The sequence below is a fragment of the Xiphophorus couchianus genome, chromosome 5 (assembly GCF_001444195.1).
Source record: "Xiphophorus couchianus chromosome 5, X_couchianus-1.0, whole genome shotgun sequence".
Taxonomy (NCBI): Eukaryota; Metazoa; Chordata; class Actinopteri; order Cyprinodontiformes; family Poeciliidae; genus Xiphophorus; species Xiphophorus couchianus.
The window spans coordinates 6,590,046-6,601,101 of NC_040232.1; the positions used below are offsets into that span (position 1 = coordinate 6,590,046).

Consider the following 11,056-nt stretch of genomic DNA (forward strand, 5'->3'; position numbering starts at 1 on the left):
GACAATATGAATAGTATAGCACAACCACTAAAAGACCAGCAGCTCATAATGCAAAAGTAAATCTTTACAAATTATGCTTGTACAATGTTTCATTCACAAACCTTGATTTCTTTCAATTGTCTTACTTTTTAACAAAACAAACAGCTAGTTTTCAGAACGGTTTAGGTTTTTTGGGCCTGTTTGTCTAGGATTTTAATGTTTCAGAGCTGTAAAACAAGTAATCTTGTTTTGTGGTGGTTTAACCTACCTGTGTAGTATTTCATTATCATATATAAACTCAGTGTTATACCTAAACTGTGAATTTATGCTACTAATAATACCTCAAAACTGAGTTGATTGTAAAAAGAAGCCTCAAAATAAAAAAAGTACCAAATTCAGACATACAACCAGATAACTGTTAGCATAGTCACTTGACACAGAGCTAATTTCAGTCATTATCCATCTCAGGGCATCACAACAATGATTTGATTCTACAAACCAAGATTTGAACCTTTGTCTGCAATGTTTCTGTATTTGTATTTTCTCTATTATCCATCATACCTCTTGTGTTTATTGATATTCAGATATCTACTACCACATTCTCGCTGGGTATAAAGCAGGTTGTCTTTGGGTGATTCAATATTAACACTGGAAAGCAAGAGAACTGTCAATGATGCTGTGCCATGAGGGGAAAAAAATCCAAATAAGTTCCCACTGAAGGCAAGGAGAGATGGAAACAGTCAGAGGTTAGCGGATTCTGGTAGTATTTACCGCTCCACCAAAGACAGCAATCAGCAAACTGAACACTGGCTTGATCTTTGAGTCCAAAACGCAGCACATGGCACCCATTGTTTGTTGAATGTCAAGGCTTTATTGAAACATCTACTCTAAGGCTCATGAGAGACATTTGCATCGACAAACCCTGTGCCAGCCCATCAAAGAAATAAAAGTGTTGTCAAAGTGGCACTTTTAAAGACAGACCAATATGTGGTTTCTTGCGTAAGAAGGCTGGACAAATGTAGAAGAGTGTTTCTGGGAAAGGAGGTGTTATCAGCATACTTAGTGAAATATTGATTGAAGTAAGAGCTCACTTGACAACCTCAGTGACATTACTGTCTGGTCTTCTGAATCATTTCATCTGCACTTTTTGAATTAATTTATCAGCATAGTCTTGCATACTGTTTGTCAACAAATGATTGATAGTCACTGATGGCTCACTAATCTCTCATCACATATGGACAGAAATAGATAAAACCAAAAACCCAGCACATATCACTTTTTTTCTCAGTCTCTCTGTAGCTGAAGTCTTAAAATTGGCAATTAAAGAGTTGGGGCATGTTAACCACCACTAAGCACTGTAGCCTTGTAAACTGCAGCCACAAACCAGCAAATATGCCCATAAACTGTCAAGTAAGAGGTCTAATAAAGCCAGAAAAACAAGACATAATCTGTTTTGTTTTAACTAAGGCTCGCTGAGGGCTAAAGGGAGTTTCTACTGGTCATTCCTGCACTTTTTACCATCCATCATAAAGTATGCTGACACGATATTGGTTTAAATGTGAACATTAATTACATTTGGTCAAACCGAGGTACTATGCTAACTGAGAATGGACAGGAAAGTTAAAACCTGTTTTTTTTTAAGGCATTTGGAGAATCTAAGAATATTGGCAAATATAATTGGTGGCCTTGAAGCAAGGAATCTGTTTGAGGAGAAAGATTGGAGAAGTATTATGTGGCTCATAAAAATATGGGTGCTGGAACATTTTCTGGTTTACATCATCACTCATCTCTTCATTTAAACTGCGAGCAGAACCAGTAATTTGTTTAGTAACACATGGATATAAAAGACGTCAAGTTTCATTCTGAAATCATACCAAACTTTGCCATGACGGATAACTTACTTCTGACATTTGTCCATGTCAAATATGAAAATATTTTAAAGGTACTCTGTGTGCTAATACTGTGACATTAATATGTTGTCAGTCTTAGTCTATTTTGAATACAACACCATCATCAAGACGTTTTATGGTAACTGTGGGTCTCCCAGACCTTCCTTGTCCCAGACAGCTGCTCTGTTTCCAAACCAGCGGTACGACATACTGTTTCCAGGGCATCATTACTAACAGCTCATGATCACAGTTGAGGGTTCAGACAAAGATCCTTTCCAATAAACTTTCATCTCAGGCACTTTCACCATAACAGACTAGTAAAGAATGTGCACTGTTGCAGAGACTGTTTAAATCTGCCCATTGATCTTCTGATCCATTTTACCCCCTAGTTGTGAAACCTTGAGAAACTTTAGCTTCTCTGTATAAGACAAATGTTGCCCTAAATTCTGATCAATTGTGCACATCCCCATTTTTGTAATGCAAAAGGCATGAGAGATGGCCAGGCAGGACGTTCAGTATGAAAACATGTTTCTTATTACAAATATGCACTGTTAATCAGAACCATAGCAAATATAAAGATCTACAGTTTGTTCAACATGACAGTTTGTTGAAGTCAGTCTTTTCTCGACAAGAAGACCTTTCAGTTTCGATGGTGTCGTATATAAAATGAGAAACTATGGGGCTGTTGAGATCAAGCTGTTAGAAAATTGAGAAGCTGACAAACCTTTAACATCTGTAAAATTGAAGACACACTGTTGGAGTAAGGCTGCATGCCATGAAATCCTAACAGACGCATGAGGAGCAGACTGTGTCAGCGCAATAAACACAGATGCTAAAATCGTTTTAAACTCTTACTGCTCATCGTTTATTGTCAATACTTTTTGATGAGAGAGCTGATGATGAAACTCTGCTGTTCTGATGAAATCAGAAATCCAACCAAGCGAAGTTTGTTTGACTCCGATGCTAAATCAGTAAATCATTATAACCCCAGGTTACACCAGTCACTGAGTACGAACCCTTGCCCTTCTCGAATTAAAGACAAAAGAGAACAGAGAAAAAAGCTGTGAAGTTAAAGTTGCCATTTATTAATATCAATATTTTAGTGCAAAACCTATTTTCAATGGCTCATTTGCTACAAATTAATAGTTTGTTACTCTAACTGTGGTTGCAATCTTTAAATGCATTAAAAGATAAAATTCCAGAATGAGCATTGTTCTTATTGTTTTTGAATATGAGATGACATGTATATGGATATAATAAAGATATACTGCTTCCAAACTGATATTATGCAGAAGCAAAATAGTCAAACATTAATACTTTAAAAAAATTATATATCATACCTTATACAATAAGGTCCTGCTCCTAATGTGCTGTGCAGGTGGCAAACACTCAAACAACACAAATCAAAATAACTGGCTTTTCTTTTAAAAAAAACATTCATTGTGAAAAACACTTGTTAACGCGGCATGCTAACCAGCAGTTAATCATTTTCAAAAGCAATCTCACCTGATTAAAAGAAAAGGAAAAATTCTGACATTGTCTGGGTTTTATAATTTAGTGGCAGCTTCAATTAAAAACAACTGGAACTGTTGGAGTGAAGCTGCTCCTCTGCAGGGCAGAAAGTTGTGGATGAAAAAAATAAAATAAAAGCATGTAGTGTTATACATACTCTCTTTAATGGAATCTATCCATAATGTATTCAATATGTCACAACATTTAATCCCAGTTGCTTTAAAAATGAAAGAATAATTGTGGGAAGTTGTCAAAGAATCTGACGTGAAAAGAAAAGTGCTAGTAAGGCTGTGAGGTGAGTCTAAAGAAATTTATTTTATTAATATGAGAGTACACTACTGTGAGCAATGTACTCTGATTTTACACCTCAAGAAACATTTCTGATTTGAAGTAAAAATTCAAGTATGTCCCCTTTCAAAGCACATGAGAGGAAGCTTAATCATAATCATTTTAAATCTGAATGGGTAAAATTCACCTTACTCCTGTTGATGTTGGTGTAGGACTGAGGGAGTGTGCAGTTAACCAACCAACTGAATCAGAGCTAACCAATCAAAACTGTAACAGAGGAAAGTATCAGGAGAAATGGGAACTTGTTGAAAACCGTCAGCTTGGAGAAGATGCTCAAAATTAAGTGACTTGGTACTCACCAGCCATAAGACAGATTGAACAGTCAATGCTTAAAAAAAATTTTAAATTCACTTAATTCACTAAGAAGAAGTGGCAAACTGTTTGCTAATTGAAGAGAAAAACTGTTCTGTTTTTAGCACCTGCTTTTTGGGGAGGATAGTGTTTGTTCCAGGACTGGTTAAGATGATTTTAGAAGAGAATTATTGTGTTGGATGACAAAAGGGACCATAGGAAGTGTGTTTGGGTGGGTCAGGTCAGGATGGAACGAAGCATGTAGATTACATGGATGCAGTTCACATAATTTGAGCCATTCACCTCTAGTGCTCTTGTGTTATTACTTTCAGCATGTCAACAGTCATCCTTTTTCATAGAAGGAAACTCATTTCCCCCCTATCAGATTAACTTCCTAAGGTCAGCTGGGTGGGTGAAAAGCTCAGCTCTTTTTGGGTCATATTTTGACATAATAGAGTATAATGATCTGGTAGGAAGAAGGAGCTATAGGTTCCCCTAAAGTTTTGCTCACTTCAGTATGAACTGAAGGAATGCTACTATGCAAGTTGTATGAGTAATATAGTACTTTGTTTTTAGCCTAGATTTTTAAGGTTTTGAACATCCACCAAGGAGGAATAAATGTTCACACAGGTGTCAAAGGAACGGCTCCCATATTCTTCACTATCTTGTTTAGCAAAGTGGAACACGTTGAAATGACAGTAAACATGAAAAAAAAAGAAAAGGAAACAGATGCTAAGGATGTAAAGGAAGATTAGCCAAAGACATAACACGGATACATTTACAGTATGGGAACAGTGCAAAACAACTTCAAGACAATTACAATTACTTGCCTCATCTTTTTATATTAAGATGAAGTAGCAGCATAGGTAAGAGCAGCACAAATAGTTAATTTATAAAGTCTGCTTAGGAATATCCTGGAAGAGTAAGAGCACCTTTGTTGAAGTTCTTTATATTTATTTAAAATAATTAAACAAGTTCTGATATACAACAGGATTATAAATGACCTTTGTGAATCTTTATACTGAACTTAAGCATATCAAATAGAAATGACATGAACTCCAAATCTTGTTCCAAAGCTTAAACGTTCCCTCACCTATAGCAAATGCCTTAGTTATTTGATGTGGCATTGTTTTGAAATTGGCACTGAAATTTTGGCAGCTATCCCTCGGAAGACGACATTTTGATATCGTGACAACACAAGCTGAGTCAGTGCCTGCACCCAGCTCAGTACCTGAGGCACCCACTGAACCTTAATCCCTGTCATTTCCACTGGTCTGCCTCACTTGTAAGGTTTGACTTGTTAAAAAGCTGTTTTAGCATAAGCCAAACACGCCTGCTTGTCTACTCATTCCCAAATTGCAATGTAACACTACCACTTTTCTCTGACAGTGAAGCATTTTGTATTGCAAATAAGTTTTGAATGTTGTAAAACCTTTTGCCAAACCCGTAGAGACATAGAACTTTATATTATTTTCCAAAAGAGCTGAAGCTCTTTTGATCTTGGAATATTAACAGCAACAGCAACAAAAACAACAGACACTGCATGTTTAAAGTAAGAGGACTTTCACTCATTTCCTAGGAAATGTCTTGGGCAGTCCATGTGTAAAAAACTTTTTCTAGTTTTAAGACAATTAGTTGACTTATTCCACGTGACAGGCCTGCATACTTGATTTAGTAAACTACATCTGCTATTAGGGAAGGTCTAAAAATTAATAGAGTGATATTAGTAAAATATAATAATATTGTTTTTTTATTATATTATTTTTCTTACACTCTCAAGTTGACATAATTAATTGAAAAGTTATTACATGAACTGAACATACATTATGTTCCCAAAAGCATATATGTATTTTCCCTTAAATAATTGAATTTAGTTGTTGCAACCTCTTCAAGGCCCACAGGCGTCGAAAATACGGCTTTCAGCCATGTAGATCTCTCCTACAAACATTAGTGGCGCTTTCTCAGAGGAAACAGGAGCAACAGAAACCTTTTCATCAGACAATCACAGAGTGGAGGACAGCATATGCTAAAGTACAGAGTTTCTACTTCGAGGCCTTAAGATTAGCTGAAGAACAGTGCAGAGAGTATCGAGTCATGGATTGGGATGACCAATCAGCTGCATCCAAGCCTTACATCACCAACGGTTTGAATGCATCAGATGCAATGGTACAGAGCACACCATCCGGTCAGCAAAATTGGAAATGTATTTTACAGATTAATAAATCCTTTTTTTTTCCTCTCTGGAAATCAGATGGACAGATCTGGGTTTGGTATCTGTGAGGAAGACAGTTCTTTTCTGATCCTATTTTGTCAAATGTAAAGTTTGATGGAAGAGGATTTATGGTGTTTGGATGTTTTTAGGAGTTGGGTTTTAAACCTTTGCTCCAGTGAAATGAGATTGTAAAGCTAAAGCATGCTACAGACATTTTCAATGATGTTTTCCTTTTCCAATATGGCTGCAAAACAAGGTTCATAAGTATACAAATGAGCAAGTTTGCTGTGGACAAACTCAACTACACAGATCCCTTACATCAACCTGATACAGTACCTTCAGGATGACCCTTATGCAACAAAAATTTAGTTCTCAATATATTTCATGTGTATTTATATATTGTCAAAGTTACACAGTAATATATTATAATTTATTGGAAATTATAAATGTATACGTTTTCATATGTTAAGCAAATGTTTTCATATACATATTGTATTATTCGATATTTTAAATGTACACAAAATTTTATATTATTTCTTGCAAAAGGCACTGTAAATATATGTGAAAATTTATGTAAAATTATGTAGCAAAATATACCTAAAATTTCAAAATAATATATCAATAATATAATATATCAGTAATTTTTTGCCAAATATCACCACCTCTTTCTTTCCAAAAAGAAAGAAAGAGATGTATTCATATGACTGTATGACAGGTGTAGCAGCAATTCTTGGCATGCATCATCTCAGTGATTCACAAATATGCAAAAATGTTGTGCAATGACATGTCTGAGGCTCACATACCCTGCAGACTTTGTTATGGACTTAAAAAAGCCTTTTACCAATGAGTCTTTTGTTTTTCTGCTAGGATCTAAAGTACAGTGTAGACACGCACAGGTTTCTTTTTTGAAATATTAATTTTCACATGTTGTAGCTTTGAGGGGCAACACCAATCAGAAGTGCATTCATAGGGATTGAAATGTGGATGAGAGGTTCATTTCTAATATAACAATATTTCATATTTATATGGGTTGAGGTTAGTTTCTTTTCTGTTCCTTAGAGCGTAATCACTTCATAGATTACCATGTCATAAATACGATTCATAGTTTTTAAATTGCTTATTTAGGAAGCTCCTTTCTGCATTTTAACAAATTAACATAACAAATGGGAAACTACCTGAAATGAGGCTCTGAATGTTTACAGTGTTGCAGAGCACATACCATAGTGTTCTGATGTTTCCAATCCCAACTACAAACCTTTTTCAAACATACTGTACAGTGAGGAGCTTAATTTGTTGTCCTGACCTTTAAATGCAGTAAACATACTGATGCCAGAAACAACATGAAGTCTTCAGAAGTCGTGCTGAGTTCAAGGCTTAGCTTAAACTGTTGAGTTTGCCATATGGAGGACCAATTACATCACAAATACCACTTAACTCCAAATCATAAACTTATGTTATAACAAATGGCTTGTATAGGGATAAAATTGATTACCTGAGGTTCACTGAGTTTTTACCTTGATGACACCTCTAATTGAATGGTGTCTATAATAATAATAATAATAAAACTTAACCATTTAATTGATTGTAAAAGGTTTTTCAAGAAGTTGGAAACGTAGTAGTCATTAAATTAAACCTGTCTAGAAAGTTTAAACAGAATATCTCTTGTTCTATTTCAGATCTTCTTCCTTTCTGAATCCCAGCTACCCCAGGCTACTGGCAAGTGCTGCCAATTTAAAGAAGAAACTTTGTCTTAATTGCTGTTCTCCCATAAAGTATTCCAAATATTTAGAGGTAATAAAAGACCCAAATTTAACAGCAAAAAATTCTCTCAACATGCTTGCTAATTTGTATCCTTGTTTTAACAAAAGGTTTTCTTTTTGTTAAAGGTTAGTATTTTAAATATTTATTTATTGAGAAGACCAGGGCTGAAATCTGAACAAGGTAACTGATTTATAAAAGTGTATAATCAAAGCCTGTATAAAAGAGTCCTAATTTTTTTATTCCTGTTGAAGATCTCTGCAAATCAAATTAGAAACTCTTAAAATTTTAAAAGAAAAATAAACTGGACGAATGGGTTAAAATAAATTTGTCACTCTTTACTCCTTTTACGTTGAATGGTTCATATTGCAAGAAAGTTTTGCATAATAAAATATCTTCCGGTCATCTAACTAAATCACTGGAAACTGCTTTTTTTCGTATGATTTTGTGAAAAATTCAATACAAATCTTTCCAATTAGTTTTATTTGGTTTCAATTTCAACACATTTCAGATGCACAATAAAGCAGAAGCATCATTCTCCATGCATCCATTGAAGACTTCCTTAAATGGTCTAAGCTTCTTTCCCACACTGTAAAAGTAATAATGTTTTTTATGAGTCTTGGTCCCAGTGAAAGCACAGATTCCTTCAGCTGACTTCCCAGAGGTGACTGAAGTAAAATAACCCCATAAAGTAGAAAAGTTTCAATTGAAAAGAGAAGACACTAGTGTTGCCTCAGATATGGTCTGCTGCTTGTCTTTATACCCTTGTCTTCACACACAGGAAACACTGCTGCTTTCAAGTCTGTGTGGATATTTCATGTGTCCTCTGTGCACTGTGGACTGAGAGGAGTTGGTCTTCAGGGGCAGCTCTGTACCCAAGGCTCATTTTAATGTATGTAAAAGCTATGGCTCACTGGAGAACCTGTACAATGGACTGATCATCCAGAGGGATGTGTCAGAGAAAGGTGTGTGTGTGTGGGGGTGTTCGCACGTGGGGATGTGTGTCAGAAATAAGCGCGACTGTGGCCGAGGTTTGGCCACGCATCGATGGTCTACTTGCCCATTTCAGTTTCAGCCTTTGACACTTTTTGCATGCACATCACCACGTGAACACGCACACACTCTCACACACACACGCCTGCACACGCATAGAAATTTGGATCTTGAGGTCTGACACATTTGCATATTGCTGTCTGCTACAGTCAGACCCTGTAGGCTTACTCCATCCTAAAAACCTCCACAGCAGTCCCACCTGCTGGGTATTGTTGGTGAAAATGAACTTTTCCCAACTTTAGCAAACTTGAGCGATTGCCATAAGATTCTCAGTTTATTAATGCAGAGAAACCGGCTTCAAAGATGCAAAGTTAACACATGTAGGAGCTAATTGAACTTCAATGTTTGGGAGGTTCGTTATGCTGTTTAGTGCAAACAGCTTAATAAATATTAGGAGGTTTTTTTCAGTAGCGCACTTTCAAAGTAAAATAAAAATAGATGAACAACAAATGCCTTTTCTAGCTGCAACTAATCTGTGATAGGAAATGGTCTTGTAAATTTTAAAATTAAAACTCAGTAAAAAGATAAGACTAAATGAATGTATTATTAGCATAAAGTAAATCATGAAGACGTGTGCATTAGAGGTTAATTGTTAATAATATTGAAAAATAATAATAAAATGCTGCTATTAGATAGAATACTATGTAGATAAGACAGGCCGTTTTTACAGTAAAAATGGCCTTTGCGCAATTTCAAAAAACAATATCAGTCTAAAATTATTTATAGAATCAGGAAATCAATGCTTACAGTAAAACAAAAAAGCTGAGAAATGTGGAGTGAGCAGAAAATTTGTGTGATGACAAAGAGGCGTTCCAAGACTTGGAGCTCATCAAAGAAAGTAAATTGTGAAAACAGCATCAGACAATGTCTTTTAAATCAACCAGATTTGGCGTAGCAGAGACTATCCCTCTTGACCTCCTGGGGACTGGCTCACCAGGTGAGGTGGGAATGTTCCCTATCTGCCCTGGTCCTGCTGAGTTCTGGCTGCCATGTTTTGCTGGTGAATGCCTAACTTGTTGGGGGCTCAGGGTGTGTGTGTGTGTGTGGGGGGGGTGTCTCTCCCCTGCTTGGTGGTGGGTCAGTGGGGGTCGGTGCCACCGGGGAGCTGGGTCCCCGGCATCAACCGCACGGCAGGAGACGGTGGAGGGGAGGGGTCAAAAGGCTCGGCATGCTGGGTCTCAGCCTGTGCCTCTTTGGCCCGGGGGCTTCTGCTCCTTTGCTTTGCTGACATTCCACCTTCGTGAGGAGCGTATGTCTGCCCTGGGGCGGCGCCTTGTGTCTCTCTGCCTGGGGCTCCGGCCCTCCAGAACCCACCAGAGCAGCGCTTAACTGTCCATTGCCGCTCTTGGGTGCTGTGTGCTGCAGGTCTTCTACCTTTCCGGGCTTTTTAACAACTGTGCAGGTGACAAATTTGCTCACTCGCACACACTCAACACAAATGCAATCAATTCTATGCATACCCAGTGAGCTATACAATTTTTTCCTTCTTATGCTCCTACTGTTGTTGACTGGAATCATGGTGATGTCACAGATTACATTGCTAGCGCTGGTGGGTAGGTAGAGTTAACTGAATCATTCCCATCTGTTCTGGTCAGCTTCCTGCTTCCATTCTTCTATGTTCCTTCTAATTCTGTGGCCATCCATGTAGTCTTCACGAAAACAACTTGAAATGTTTGATGCAGTTGTAAAAGTCACTAAAGATCAACTTCATTTGAATGCATGAATAAATGCAAAAAATAAACAAACATTTAAACTGACATACTCAGAAAAACTCGATCCTGAAACACCAACTGAAAACTCTGGTTCTTTTTGACATACTAGATTTTGGTGTATAACAGTGACATAATAATTCCTGGAAAAGAATCTTGAACTATGGGAGCTTAAAAAGGACAAAATTAAAAAACTAAAAAAATAAATGCATCATTAAATGAGAAGAAGATGTAACATTTATTGTCCCACAGAGGGAAAATTCAGGTGTAACAACAGCACCTCAAGCAAAAACAAAAGGTTCACT

The 11,056-nt window shown here is 36.8% G+C and overlaps 1 long non-coding RNA gene across 2 annotated transcripts in view; it reads left to right on the top strand.

Moving 5' to 3' along the window:
- LOC114145219 (uncharacterized) overlaps window positions 1-8,139 on the top strand; it is a 176,834-nt gene extending 168,695 nt beyond the window's left edge. For both annotated transcript variants that reach the window (XR_003595635.1, XR_003595636.1), the window contains exon 6: window positions 7,908-8,139. This is a non-coding gene — a long non-coding RNA (uncharacterized LOC114145219). The remainder of the gene's footprint in view (window positions 1-7,907) is intronic.
- The last annotated feature ends 2,917 nt before the right edge of the window (window positions 8,140-11,056 follow it).